Here is a 13,540-nt window from a genome sequence, read left to right on the forward strand (position 1 = left end):
CATGAATAGTTATCTAATTATTTTTGTGTAGGGACAAAAGCTGGTATCTCCTACTCTGCCACCTTGTTGATGTCACCCTCACACACACACTTCTGCTTTTTAAACAGCCTCCTCCCTATTCTCTGGAAAGGTGCTTTTGAAACTTCTCCACTTCCTTTAAACCTCAGATGTTTCTCCATCTCTACTCCTCTTAGCAGATGACTTTGCCTTCAACTGTACAGAGAAAATAAAAACCATTATATAAGAAAGTCTCAACTTTTGCATCAAAACAAAACAAAAATAAAAACTGATGACAGCCCTCACCCTCCTTTTTTCCTCCTGCCACAAAGGGAGTGTCAACTTATCTACCTAAGGTCATTGCTTCCATATGCGTTCTGTATCCTAATCTTCTTACTCTTTCAGGAGCACCAGCAAACGTTCCTTTCTGCTCAGTTCTTCACCCTTCTCTCTTCCCTCTCTTCCCTATGTTCAAGCCTCTCTCATCTTCAAAATAAGTAAATAAGGGAAAATTTTCTGCTAATAATAATTACCTATCAAACTACTGCCTGGTCTCCTTCCTTCTTCACACACAACCTTCTTTCTAACACACAACCTCTTTAGGATACCCGCCACTTCACCTTTGGTCCATTTTCTGATTTTCCACACCAACTCTGACTCATTAATATGTCTTATGTCTCACCACTACATGAAAATGGGTATCATAACCAATATCATTATTTAACCATCATTTCGATATCCTCACCCTACCAGACTTCTTAGCAGATTCCAAACATCTGAGCTCTCCCCATCTCGAAATACTCTGACTCCTTGGCTTCTGTCCTCAGTTTGTCTTTTCATTTCAACTTTTCATTCCCTTTACTGGCTCTTCCTTTAGTCTCAGATTTTTATGTGCCTGATTTCCTCAAGCCTCAAACCTACATCCCCAAGTTTTTCCATTCCACACCTTTTCTAGGTTTTCTTTGTTCATTCCCATGACATTTATTACCACCCCCATGAAATGTTTTCCCAATCTTTCTCTACTGTACATAACTTCTCTGAGCCCCAGGTCCATTTATCAAACTGCTTGTTGAGTAATTGAGTGTTTTACTAGCACTTTACATTCATCACAGTCACAAATAAACTTTGAATCTGCTTGAAACTTCATCCTCTTCTATTTTTTCTTATTTTGTTGAATAACACTTCCTTTAATCCAGTTTCATAAGTCAGAAATTTAGCAGTCATCTTTGACAATCTCTTTTCTATATTTCCAATAGCCAGTCAATTATCAAGTCCTACTAATTCTCTTAAATATTTCTATAATTTGTTTTGTTTTCTCTATCTCCATAGTACTCTGTAGTCTTCACATAGGTTACTTCAGAAGCATCCTAAATATTTCCCTCACATACAGTTTTGACTCCTTCTAATCTGCTTTTGACCTAGAATTCTGAAACTGATATTTTCTAAACATATATCTGAATCATACTACTCTCTGTCATTTGCAAGTTTTGCTAGCTTCCCAGTGCTTTTTAAATACAGCCCAAAATAATTGACAGAATTTTCAAGTATAGTGTGAACCTTGCTTGATGTGGAACTTCACACTCCATATTGCAGTCACGTTGAGGTTGTTTCAATTTCTAGAATATACCATGCCCCTCCCCCCTGCCTTGTAACTGCTATTCCTTATGTCTAGAGCAGTGGTTCTCAACCAGGGGAGATTTTGCACCTCCCCCATGAATTTGGTTATTATAACTGGGGTATGGGGTGTTATTGGTATGTAATGGGTAGAGGTCAGCAATGCTGCTGAATCTCCCATAGTGCATACAACAGCTCCCTGTGACAAAGAATTATATAGCCAAATATCAGTAACACTGCAATTGAGAAGCCCTAGTCTGGAAGGTTTCCCTTCTACTTGTACCCATGTGACCTCCATGTCTAGATGAAATATATTTACCTCTCCTGTCTCAGCTTAGACCACCTATATCCAGAGCAACTCTTCCCTGACTTTGGCCTATAGGTCAGGTCCACCTGCTATACATACTCACCATATTTTTTCTTTATTTTTGTAGCCTTATGGTAATTTAGAACTAGTTAGTAATTCAGTTTATGTTTGCTTTCTTTGCCATGTTTTAAGCTCTAGGAAGTTAGGAACTGTATTTAACATGATATCCTTATCACCTAGCTAGCCATTCAAAATATTTATTAAATGAGCAAATGAATGGATGAATGAATAAAGCGAATGTGTAGAGAAAAGGAATGCTAGGCTTACAACACCATGGAATATCCTAGCTTTGCCATTAATTAGATGTATCCATGAACAAGTCCCTTAACTTTTCATTTGACCTCATTTTCAAATATGTAAAATAGGAATAGCAATTTCTACTATGAAGATTTTTATGAAGATTAAATATTTTGATGAATTCTAAAGTATTTTGCAGCACTACTAGACATTATAGGTTAGAATGGAAATTGACACAAGTATATGGGAGTGAATAATATGAAACAAAAGCCTTAAATAACATAGTTTTTACTTGAGGATTTCACTTACAGTAATTTATGATAAATTATTAAGCAAAGATTTAGCTCTGTGGATTTTCATCATTAGTTAAATAAATCAATGGAAATTATAAAATTTAAAATTCTAGTGGAGTATATCCAATACTCCATGTGTATATGTTCAATATAATAAATTATAAGGAAAAATCATTTTACATATTTTCTATATATGTATTTTTTAAGTTATTTTTTTACTTATTTTGAGAGAGAGACAGAGAACACATGAGAGGGGCAGAGAGAGAGAGACAGACAGAGAGAATCCTAAGAAGGCTCAACATTGTCAGCGCAGAGCCTGGTGTGGAGCTCAAACTCACAAACTGTGAGATCATGACCTGAGCCAAAATCAAGAGTTGGTTGCTTAATTTACTGAGCCACCCAGGCGCCCCTCTACATACATATTTTATACACATGTACACACATGTGTGTACATGGACACGGAAAAATATCTAAGTAACAAAATACTGATACTAAATTATGGAATTAAGGTAATTTAAATTTTCTTGCTTTTGAGTTTCTGAATTTTCTGATTTTCCTACAGTGAGCAAGAATTTTAAGATTTAAAAAAATGAGTGAGGAAGAGCACTTCTTAGCTGTAAAGACTGTAAGAAGCTGCTGTGTTATAAAGAATAAAATAAAATCCTTGATTTATAGGGGCTTTCAAATTAATTACAAAATGAAATACCTATCTAGATAACTTAGATAATGAAAAAAAATAAGAGCAAGATAGATCATGATAATGCATTTAAAGAGCACTTACTACAACCCAGGCTTTCTGTGCAGTAATTTATGAATTCTGCAAAACAACTCTATTGAGTATGTTTCATCATACTCATTTAGTGGTTGAAGAAATGGAGGCTCCTAGGAGTTAAACAAATTGCAAGGTCATACAGGGAAAAGAAAAAAAGAAACAAAAGTCAAACTAATGTTTTGCTACCTTCAAAACTGTATTTTCCATCAGGCACTTACGAGAGATGCATTGAATCAAGTGGGAAACCACAGAAGGTGTGGTTGGTTACTAGGAGTGAGAGTACCTAGAGGAATTAACACTTAAGTTAGTTCTGGAGGATGAATAGGATTTCAATAACCAGTGATGGAGGAGAAGGCATGAGGAGAGCCATTTCCTGCCAAAGGAACACCATGAACAAAAGTGAGAGGTAAATAGACAGTTCGTAGAATTTGTTTGGGGATTGGCAGGCAGATTTGATTTGGTTAGAATACGTTAAGAAACAAGAAGTTTGTTTTGTCAATGAAGGAACTTGAAATTTATTAAGTCGAACTCAGAGCAGCAGAAACAAAAGTGGGGTTAGAATACTAAAAAAAATTAATAACATCATGACATATTAGAAACATAAGATTAATTTTGTAAGTAAGTGAATGATAGCAGATCAGTCTGCTCTGTCTTTGTGCTCCTGGAAACAGAGAAACTGAGAAGTAGAAGGAGCCCTGGAAAACCTGGTAGAAATCCCTTCATTGTATAGATGAGAAAAATCTGGCCCAGGGAAAGAAAGTAGTTGTCTAACATCATAAAACTTTACTATAACTTAGGTCTCCTGAGTCCCAGTTCTGTGCTCAATTCCAAGAAAAGGCAGCACCTGGCATCGTGTGCTTCTCCTAACAGCTCTCTGAAGTATGTATGATCATCACTATTTACATCAGCAGTTACTGAGGCTCAGAGAAATTAAGGAGTTTGTACAAGATTATGTGCCAAAAGTTTATCTTATTCAAGAACCTATGACCTTTTTATGAATAGAAATATTGCCTTATTCTGCTACTGTGTCCACCATATCTAGTACAAATTTTATAGACACCCAACAGAAATCAGTCAAGTATCAGCCAATGTTTATTATTCATGATCAAGATCGTATACACAGATTTTATGGACATATAACACGAAGGGACCATATCAGGAAAAATAATTTAAAAAGTCATAAATAATCCATTTCATTACATACCGATTCTAAACATGACTTGCTTTTGCTAAGAGTTTTACCTTGATTATAGATCACTGGCTGCCACTAATAAATTAAACTGTTTAGATTTTGAAAGTCTCACATTTCACACCAAGATACAAATTCAGCTAACAGATCTCTATGGGTAGCATTTCCTTCCTGTAAAGGCATACAGGTTTACCGGAACTACTAAATAATTAGACTTTAAAACTAGAGTCTGGTCAGAATTAAAAGTCATAAATATGTTGTCTTCTTCATGTGGCTAAATGCACATGGAAGAGTTCAAAGCTGGCCATGTCTGCAGCTGAGAGTTTCCTCTCAAACTTGCCAACCATTCTTCCTAATTTTGGCCAGGGGTGTCTAAGTGTGACTAACATGGTGATTAGGGGTAATGTTTCATTTCATGTAAGAAAATCTGCTTAATGAATAATTTATGTAAAATACAAGTCCTTTGTGTGTGAGTTTTTTGCATCTGTTTAATACCTGAAAAATAAAATTAAACATATTCAAAATGATTGTTGGATGGGAGGCTTATAGACAAATGGGCTAAAATTTCCTTTAAGTATTCAAAAGGAAATAAATCAGAAAGACACACAAGATATAAAACAATGCAATTATCTACAAATGGTGAAAATTTAGTAAATACTTACTACATTAGAAGTTATCTTAGGCAACTTAGATAAAGTGTCCTTAAAAGTCCCCAAAGGTATTATAATAAGTGAGCAATTTAATATGAGAGACTGAATAAAAAATGGACAATGGAGAGACCATATATGACAACAGATCTCTGATCCACAACCTCTGCATCAACTGGCACAAAATATCCACAACTTGGTCAATGTCTGACAGCTTCCCGAATTTTTGTTCCTGCTTCCAACCTAGGATTAGACAAAGCCAAATATTCTCCCTAATCACACAGGATGCCCTGCCATCTCTCATTTCCCCAGGCCAGCAAGCTCTGGTCAGAGCAGATCTGAAGCCTTCTCTTTATCCACTATGAAGTGTTTCTACTCCTAAACCTACTTTCGATTTCTGCTACACACAAATGTTGGTGGCTGACTCTCTTGCAATGTGGCAAGGTCTGAGTAAATGTTCTCTGCTTATTCTCATTAAGCAGTCTTTATTCAGGTCCACAAATATTTGCAGATAGTAGCAGCTACTTTTATGAAGGATGACCATTTGTACCAATTTACCAGGTTTAGCACTGGGTCTTATCCCCTTTGTTCCAGCGCAATTAATAACACCCCCTTTTTATTCTCAAAAATGTCCTTATTAGAGGGAGCCTGGGTGGCTCATTTGGTTAAGCATCTGCCTTTGGCTCAGTTCATGATCTTGTGGATCATGAGTTTGAGCCCCTCATCAAGTTCTGTGCAGAGAGCGTGGAACCTGCCTGGGATTCTCCCTCTTCTCTCTCCTCTCTCTGCCCGTACCCTACGTGTGCTCTCTCTCTCTCAAAATAAATGAATAAACTTAAAACAATTTTTAACAATGTCGTTATTAGAAAAATAAATTACATGGGTACCCTAAATTAGGCAAATTGCTCATTAGACAAAGGGATTAATAGACAAACTGGTGCTGAGTAACTTGACTTCGAACAATGGCAGGTGACAATAAAAAGTGGACTGGGCCATTAGAAAACTAATTTAGTCTATTATCATAAAATCAAGTTAGGGGAATGGAGTATTCTACCTACTATATCTGGTTTTCTTTGATGGGATTTCCAGCTTTAGTAAACATAAGATGGGATTTTAAGAAGTGTCCTCTTTTCCCCTTGAAACATTTCTGCCACCCCTGCAGGATGATGCAAGAGTTGCCATAGCAAATACTTCTCCCACGCTGCTAGACCTTCCCAGTGCAGGCTAACTTCTGTTCTGTTTCCATTTTCTTCTTTCTCTCTCTCCTGCATAGTAAGTCACTCTAAGACTAGATTTCAGACTATAACATTCTCTCCAGTTTCTCTTCTTTGAAAGCAATCTGCTGTCTGCCTGCTTTTCTGCAACCTACTGTGCATGTCCAGAAATGAACCCTGATATCAGGGATGTAGAAAAATACAGCTGACAGGAGACATGACCAAAGAAAACAAAAGCAAAGCTGGAATGAGTCAATGGAAAGTAAGGATTCTTCAATTGGCTGATCTCCAGTATTCTGTTTTCAAGTGAAAATATGAAGTTTTGTAATCTACCTGCCCAACCTACATAAATACATGGCTTTTCCCTAAAGAGTAATACTTTTTGGGGCAGAGAAATGTAGGCTTAAGGTCTTCAAAGTCAGAAACACTTAGGTTTAAATCTATATGGACCATGGTGGTTGAGACCATTTCTCTTTTGTTCAGCACTATAAGCCAAGCCTGGAATTTGGCAGGTACAAAATTTGTATTTCTTCCCTGAATTGACTTGGAATCTACCAGTTACAAGTACTATGACTTTGGTAAGTTACAGAATTTCTCTGAGCTTCAGGGTCCTCATGTGTAAAGTAAGAAAAATAAAGCTATTTTATAGAGTTGCTGTGCAATTTAAATTAAATAGGGTATGGACTATACCTAGCAAATGTGGGGCATGTAGGATATATTTGATAAATAGTTTGTGTCGCTGTTACTCAATAGGTCACGTTTAGCAAGATCATAATAAATAGACCTTTTAGTAAATGCTTCCAACAATAAATTGTGATTATTTACATTTGGTTGACTCTCAAATTAGACTACAACCTGCTTAACTGTCACTCACACTTATGAATTTTTTAAGTTTGGAGCATCTGCACTGTGCTAAGAATATTCTTGATCTCTGCTAGATTTCAAACTGCTTTTTCAATGTTCTAAAAACTCCTAATTATGAAAAGATTAATAAAAAATTTTTTGGCTGTCTGTGGGTGTTGTCTGATTCTAAACCCTAGTCAGAGCAAATATGGCTATTTCAGTCTCATTACTAGAAAAGTAAAATAAGGATATTTTGAAAATATATATAACACAGACCTCCTGTTCTTCCTAACTTATACAGTGATAAAAATCGTGAATGACAAATAGATTTCCTGAAGAGGGAGGCTAATTTCATATATTCATGCACATATGCATATACACTATAAATTCCTATAAATCTGTATGCATTCATTAACAAAGATTTGTTGAGCACCTACTAAGTGCTTTCTGTGTCTGATAGTATAGTAGGCATTGAGTATACAGAGTGAACAAAACAGACATCTTCCTTCCTTTGTGGAGTCAGTTTCTCTGTTTCTTTCTTGTTCCTTGTACACATAAACACATCTCCTATACATGCATATACCCATATGTATGTGTACATGTGTGTATAAAATATACATATAAATATGCCCATGAAGCCAAGCCATTGCAATATGAATTTTCAGGAAAATCTGGGGGACAGTAAACTCAAAGAAAAGGTGGGTTTTGGTAACTATGGGGTATTACCTCCTTATGTGTTTCATTATTAATGTTAAATATATTTTTATCTTGCCTTGTTCCAGATAGTATTTAAAGTAGAATCTGCCAGATGACAATGAACTCTTCGTTTCCATTTGGACAGGGGGGCCTGAAGGACAGCTAGGTCATGAGTATGGCTTGCTGGTCGGCTTATCTTTGCCAGAAGTACATCTGTATTAAACCTTGCATACATTATCAGGAAAGAACTGACACTTTAAAAAGTATGCTTCTATGTACACTGCAAGTCTCCATTACCATTTAGAAGGTCTCACAATATGCTAGGAGCCATGCTGAGAGGTTTTTAAGCATTATCTCTAATCTTTACAACAACCTTATGTGGTAAGAATTATCTCAATTTTAAATACAAGAAGTAAAGTTTGCATGAACTCACACTCATTATACATAGCATTGAATCTGAACTTCATAATTCAGAGCACATGTTTAAATTCAGGATAATAATACTTGTATAACATTTTTGTGAGCAGTGAATGAGAAGCATAAACAGAAATAAAATGTTTTCATTTGCTCATTATTCTTGCCTGTTGTAAATACTAACCAGTTTTCAATTTTTAGCTATGCATAGGTCCTCACATAGGTAAAAATGGCTTTTTAAATTATCTATATTATATATTTATAATGGTCTATGATTATTTTAGTTTGCACATTCAAAACTGAATAAAGGACATACAAAAATACATGTGATTCACTTTAAAGTATGCCTACCTATGCACAGATCATTCTAAAATGTATATAGGCACTAAATTAATATATATAGCACTCCACTTTTATTCTTTCTACATTTTAAAGCTTTGTGAGTTAAGTATTACTGCCCTGTCTCTTGAAAATGCTTGAATGAGCTTCACTTATTGGAAACTAGTCATTGAAGGCATGAATTTAGGGAACTGCATAATTATAAATTTTCTCTTGAGCATTCATTGCCCATAGGTGGTAACCTTAAAAAGCTTGTAATAAGTCCTTTTGGAATAAACAGTTTAACAATTAAATGCTCTTACTCTTCTCTCAGGGTAGCAGTCCAATTATGCTTACTTCTTCCCTGATGTACCTTTTATCAGCCACTAAGTATCCAGAAAAATCTAAGAACTAAAATACATCACCATCTCTAATAGGCCCATTAACAAGACCTTTTTCTTGGTCCCTAACATTAAATTCAGAACTTCATTCAATTCCCAGTTTCACCAAGAGTTAAGTGCTATAGTGTAACGTAAAGAGGACTGGACACAAAGTCAGGGATTTGTGGCCAGGCCTTTATCTTCAATTGCTCAGATGTAGAATAAATAACAGAGAACAGGGAATGGAGATGGAAAATAGACAAGATAATTTTTAAGGTCCTTATCAAACACAAAGTGTCATGTTTATGTATTAACAGTCCCAGAGCCATATGGCTGAAAGGGCACATTGAAGGTTATTTAATCTGTCCCTCCAATCTGAAAACGATTCAGACTTAAAGGTAATTTTATTGCTTGCCTTTACAACTTATTCTAAATTTTAAAGTCAGTAGTCTCCCAGACCATCCAGCAGCTGAGCCTCCTTACCCCTCCAACTTACTACCCACCAGTCTCCCAAAGTGCCTTCAGTTCCAGAAGGCTAATCTACACACTTTATCCATTCCACCTTGTAACTGGATTTCATGAAACCCTCCCTACTTTTCGTCTCTCCTGCTACTACTACTACTACCTTAGCTTAAAGTTTCCTCATTTCTTACTTGAACCATTATAATAATATCATTCTGATCTTCCTGGCTATAGTCTTATACCACTTTCTATATCTTTACATTGACTCTTTCTCTCTAAGGAAACAAATCTGCTCATATCATTTTTTGAGGTGGGGCCACGGAGAGGTTTCTGCAGTTCTTCATTATCTGTTAAATAAGATCCAAATACCTTCTAGATCTTTGATTATTTCTGCTCACAATTATTTTCTAGCTGTATCTTCTGTTAAGTACCTAATACCACAGTTACACTATAGTTTTCTTTATGTAGTTGTCTCTTTCTAGAATACTTTTCGCTCCTTTTTTTATCTAATCAACTCTTTCTCATTCTTTCCCCCACTGTGCCATGATGGGAGAGATTTGGGAGGCTAGCCCAGAAAGAATATAGGCTATTTACCTTGAGGAAGCTAACTCGAATCCTACCTGGTCCAACATTTTAGCTTTGTGACCATGGACGATTTACTCAATCTATCTGACTCTTATTTTCCTCATCAATAAAATGGAAATCATGATCCCTAATTTTCAGGGCAGCTGTGATTATTAAGTGGGATAATCAAAATTTAGCACCTGGCATATGGTAGTCATTCTTCCCTTAATCATGCTCCATTGTAATCTACTTTGTAGGCAAAGTGATCTCTCTAAAATGCAGAACAAATCACATCCCTCTTTTAAGGCCTTTGAAATTTCCTCTTTCTATAGCTTACAAGGCTCCCCCTTGTTTTCTAATATAGTCTTATTTCTCAGCATTGTCCTTCTTCAGTGTTATCCTCTGGCCAAGTAAGTACTTCAAATTCCTCAACTCTTACCTCTGGGCCTTAGCATTTGTTTCTTCTTCCATGAACACATTCTTCCAAACTTCCTTTCTTCATATGTATCCTGTATGAATTATTACCATATTTCCCTCTCTACTGGATTTTATTGCTCTCTCCTTGCAATAAGGGTTAGGATCTGTGTTAGTCTTCGTCACTGTGAATCTCTACGACCCTGCAAACCTCTGCTTTGTAATCCTCTGGCTATTCCAATCCTACCCTCCCTATAAGAAAAGCTTCAAGTCTCAGCTAGGACCTCTGCAATGACTTCACTTTTTCTATTATCTACCTGCTTTTACCAACTGGGCCACAACAGTGTCTCCCATGATGAAATAACAATATGAAATCAAGAATGGGGATATCAAGAAATAATAGTCAGGGGAGGCAATCTTAGATGAGAAAAAACTCTAATCTGAATACTGAAGAATTAATGGAATCAAGGAAAGTAGACAGAAATTTCCAACCAGTGTAAATAGGGCAAAGAATGATGATTCCTTTATCCACTCAACAAGTCTTTATTAAACACCTATTCTGCACAAGGCCCTATGCTAGCAGCATACTGTACACTAGTGTTGGTAAAGGAATAGGCTTCATTGAACAGATGTTATGGGCAGGAATTAAGATTGAACACATTTGGGTGGGACCTGATTACAGGTGGACATAATCCCATCGGACATTGGTGTGGTCCTCTTGTGAACACTGGAGCTCCCACTTGACATTTATGATGCTTTACTCAGTTATCTTGCTTATTATCTGTTTCTACATTAGCCTCCTAGCTCCATGTGGATTGAGGTTTCGGTCTGTTTTATTTTTACTGTATCTCCAGCACTTGGAACATTATCAAGCATGGGGCAGGCAGTTGATAAACACATACTAGGCAATGTGCTAAGCCTATCTACCACACCACATAAAAACTGATTAGTTGATATGTTTGTCTTCTGCACTAGACGAGGGTTGGCAAACTTTTTCTGTGTAAGTCCAGTTAGTAAATATTTTGGTTTCAGGCCACATGATCTCTGTTGCAACTATTCAATTCTGCCTTTGAAACACAAAACCAATCATAGATAAAATGTAAATAAATGAGCATGGCTATATTTCAATATACTTTTATTTACGAAAACAAGTGACAGTCTGGATTTGACCTATGGGCCATAGTTTACAGACCTTTGTACTAGACTATAAGCTTCTTGAGGGAAGGAAACTACTCATTTTGCATTGCAGTATCTTGCCCAATGCCTGGCACATCACACATGTTCAATAACAATACCTTGGAGTGCTTACTCTGTGCCAGTCACTGTTCTAAATACTTTGTAAGTACTAATACATTTAATCCTCATTATAACTCTTGGTCTCATTCTTCTTATTTCACGGATGAGAAAACTTTGGCTCAGGTAAGTTAAATACCTGGCCCAAAGTTACATGGCTGTTAAACAGCAGAAACGGAATTCTGGCAGTTAGACTCCAAAATCTGTACTCTTTTTTTTTAAAAATTTTTTAAAAGTTTTTTTATTTTTGAGACAGAGAGGGAGACAGAGCGTGAGCAGTGGAGGGGCAGAGAGAGAGAGAGAGAGGGAGACGCAGAATCAGAAGCTGGCTCCAGGCCCCAAGCTGTCAGCACGGAGCCCGAAGCGGGGCTTGAACTCACAAACTGCGAGATCATGACCTGAGCTGAAGTCAGAAGCTCAACTGACTGAACCACCCGGGCGCCCCTACCAAAGTCTGTACTCTTATTGATAATACTATATGGCCTCTGAATAAATGAGAATAAATTAATTTGACAGGCAGAAGATTTTTGACTTCATACAATAGGGCAGTGCTTCTCCAAGTTGTTAATACTACTGACAAATTTAATTTCAAAAACTAAAATTACCAACAGAAAAGAAGACTATCATATGTGATCAAAAAGAATTAGATACAAATATACCCCGCTCTTTCTACAAAGGCAGTTGCAAATTGAGCTTGATTTTTTCCAGACTTCTCAAGTATTTGCTATTTCTATATTTGTGGGGTCATCTGCCAGCAGTCTACGAGCTCACAGAGACACAAAGTGCCAAAAACTGAAGAAATATTGATAAGGGGATAACTTATAAATGAGCACATTATATCCATTAGTTTATCTTTGGTTTGCCAGTTGGTAAAAGACACATTTTTGGCTTTGGTGGAAATACACATTGGGACATGTGAAATTTAATTCTGAGGTTCTGAAAAAGCACAGCAGGAGAAGGCTTGACAGAGAATGGGAGGCAGTGCATCTTTCCTGAGAAGAGAAGCCTGTGAGCAAGACCCCAACCACCCATAGCCAGGTATCAGGCTGTGGTTGAGGACCTGAGGCAACTCTTAATACTACCTGTCATCACTTATCTGCATGGTTCTCCCTGTTATGCCTGATGATTTTACAATCTCAGACACTTCAGTTAAAGTCTCTTTTAGTCCGGTAATAATCTCAAGCAGTGCAAAAAAAAAATATATATATATATGAACAATGTTCCTGAAAATCAACATAGGTGGATGTTTGTATAGAAAACTCAAATAGCAAGCTTTTCACAAGGGAAGCATTCTAAGTGGAAAAAAGAAGAAAGAAAGAAAGAAAGAAAGAAAGAAAGAAAGAAAGAAAGAAAGAGAAAGAAACTCACACTTGGGGAGGATCTATTCTAAGCATTACATGGGTATTGTTAGCCTTGTTTTTACATAGGAGGAAAATCTCACTAAATATGTGTAAATTTTCACAGTTCTGCCAGTAGGAAAAATAACAGCTTAGACATGTACCCAGGTCAAATTTCAACTGAAGTATATTAAACACCAATGTCCATTGTCCATTGTCTTGGGTCTTGGCCAACTTCACATGCCAAACCTGTGTTAAAATCTTATCTCTGCCTTCAATTTTCTCGGACATAAGTTGGCTTTTTGGTGTTTCTAGCTCTTTGTTTCTAAAATGAGAATGGTAATATTGGCCCTTCACTACTGTAGGTACTAGATATGTACTAAACAAAGAAACATAACTCAGAGAATCATAAAACCTTGGCCTAAAAGGTATTTATGGCACAATTTGTTCACCCAATAGATAAGGGAAAATCATGACCAAATAGGTTAT

At 36.5% G+C, this 13,540-nt stretch overlaps 1 protein-coding gene across 11 annotated transcripts in view; it reads right to left on the reverse strand.

Moving 5' to 3' along the window:
• Positions 1-13,540, reverse strand: part of DLG2 (discs large MAGUK scaffold protein 2) — a 2,060,086-nt gene that overhangs the window by 1,411,250 nt on the left and 635,296 nt on the right. The gene's annotated exons all lie outside the window — the stretch shown is intronic.

This window comes from Puma concolor, chromosome D1 (genome assembly GCF_028749965.1).
Source record: "Puma concolor isolate L17-30 chromosome D1, mPumCon1.1.hap2, whole genome shotgun sequence".
NCBI classification, from domain to species: domain Eukaryota; kingdom Metazoa; phylum Chordata; class Mammalia; order Carnivora; family Felidae; genus Puma; species Puma concolor.